Consider the following 2,574-nt stretch of genomic DNA (forward strand, 5'->3'; position numbering starts at 1 on the left):
ATGGATATTTAAGCTTTCTTGCTGGCATTTTTTCCAGTTTGATAACCTGTACCTGATGATTTTGTTTCATCTTCTTGGCCTTCACAACTTCGTAGCAACCAAAGTCTGTCATTTGGTTCTCTGCACAGATTTCAATTTGCTTCGCCCAGTGGGTAGCTTCCCACTTTCTTAGCGATGTTTTTCCTTTTCCCAAGTAGCTTCCTCAAACTTGCGACGAACAGTGCGTGATTTGAATCTTTAAGTCAAGTCTGCATACATTTAAATAAAGAAGAATCACTGGACATGAAACGTTTAAAGACACCGTCTGATTACTGACCTATTCCTGATTTTGGAATCTTGCCATGTGCAAACTTCTGTCATGCTCTCTACACGGTGACAGTGATTACAAAACAGTGTTTCTCACTGGCTTTACCAAGTATTTACAATGTTTTGACATCATTGTTATAACTGTGACAGGAGGAATGCATAGATACTCAAGCTCGCTATAATGCCAGTCACATCATTAGTGGAAATTTATTGTTTCAGTCACCAAAATGGCCAATTCCACTCTTTCTAGTGCTATTCTGAATAAAAGAAACAACCAGGCTGATTAAATGAACTCAAAGATAGTCTGTTTATTATCAGCAAAATGTTTTCTTAAAGTACCTACTGATTATCACCAAAACTATGATCCACATTAAAACTATATCCCGTTAATATCATACACTTAGACACACTCAGTCAACACAAAAAGCACGTCTCTGCAGAAATGATGGACTGAAAGGCAAGGGTAGAAATAAATAACTCCGATAAGCCACAGGTCTGGCAGCAAAGGATAAAATGTGACAACTTCTCACATCTGTTGAAATGTCCTGACAAAAAAGTTTAACTACTGGCAGCTATAGGTTGATGACAGACATCCTGTTCTGATTCTGATCAATTTGACTTTGCCTTGCTGAAAATTGGTCACAGTTCACAACAGGTTGTGACCGATAGACTGAAATATTGGTATTTAGAAACATTAAGATTCTAGAGACTTCTGAAACGGAACTTCTGGAACAACACTAGCTTCTGAGGTATCTTCTCTGCTCAGTCACTTTTCTATCTGATAGAAAACAGAATTCTGAGAGCAGAGAGGGGAAGCAGGAAACCATTAGCATAGGCTCTTTCCAAGCCTTGTTTTCTTTACCAAGCAGTTATGGCAATCAACTCCATTTCATTGTTCCCTGCCTTGTTCAGTTGAGTTTTCAAAGTCGGTTGAGTACCTGAATAAAAATGCAAGTGTCTTATAGCATACATTAAACTTTGGCTTTGGTAATGTTCAGGTAGGTCACCCCTCACTCATACTATTGAACATAACTTCAAAAAAAAGGATCCTTTTCAATCAAATAATATGTTTAAATAATTCCATCTTTTCCAGTTTTCCTGGCATAGACCTTAACATAAATACATACAGCAAACCTTTTATTAACTGCCTCCTTTGGGACCAGGAGCGTGCTGATTGGTCTAATATTCCGGTTGATCAAGAGATCCCCATTATGAATACAAAAGTACACAGTAACTAATAGAAACATAATGCAGAGGCTATACAAAATCAACCTGCCTGATTTAAATGTGAACAGTTTTTCAGTCAACCGTCAGTTAACATCTAACTGGTGCATTCTTGATGGCAAAGTCTGTCCTAATTAGAGATAATAGGAAATGCAGATGCTGGAGAATCTGAGATAACATGGTGTAGAGCTGGATGAACACAGCAGGCCAAGCAGCATCTTAGGAGCAGGAAAGCTGACGCTTCGGGCCTAGACCCTTCTCTAGGCCCAAAACATCAGCTTTCCTGTTCCTAAGATGCTGCTTGGCCCGCTGTGTTCATCCACCTCTAAATCTTGTTATCTCTTTACTAATTAGAGTCCATTTGCCAAACAATCAGCATACTCTGCTCATGCAATATGAACTGTTATTCCCCTTTCTATTGATATTCTTGTGAATTGTCCAGATATTTGCAAGACAAAAAGCTTTAACAAAATGTATCTTTTGTTTCAGCAATACACAAGCATTTTCTTTTCCTCAGCTGGCATGATTCGAACGAAACAATTTCAGTGGAGGATGTGAGGTTGACTGGGAAACAAACTCAGTACAAGACCCCCCCACTTGAATCTTCTTTATTTTATAGGTTAATTCAGGAAAGCTTTCAGTTCTGCTGCCCAAATCATGTCAGTACAGTGGCAAGCAATATGGAGTTTGCACTACTGGTGCAAAGGCACAAGCTCAAGTGGAAATGAATTAAACAATTGTACTCATCAAGGCTCAACTTCCATGAATAAGCCAGGATGGTGTGGTGTGATTGCATTTTGCTCAGCAGACTGATGTTCATTATTCAGGCAGAATGCAATACGCTGGAAGCTCAGGAATGTAAGACTTTTGTATCGGCTGTAAATTCCTCTGACACGCTGTACAATCACACAACACAGAAACAGACCCTTCAGTCCAACCAGTCCATGCCAATCATAACTCCAAACTAAATTAGTTCCACCTGCCTGCACTTGGCCCATATTCCTCCAAACATTTCTTATTCATATATTTATCTAAATGCCTTTT

The sequence above is a fragment of the Stegostoma tigrinum genome, chromosome 37 (assembly GCF_030684315.1).
Source record: "Stegostoma tigrinum isolate sSteTig4 chromosome 37, sSteTig4.hap1, whole genome shotgun sequence".
Taxonomy (NCBI): domain Eukaryota; kingdom Metazoa; phylum Chordata; class Chondrichthyes; order Orectolobiformes; family Stegostomatidae; genus Stegostoma; species Stegostoma tigrinum.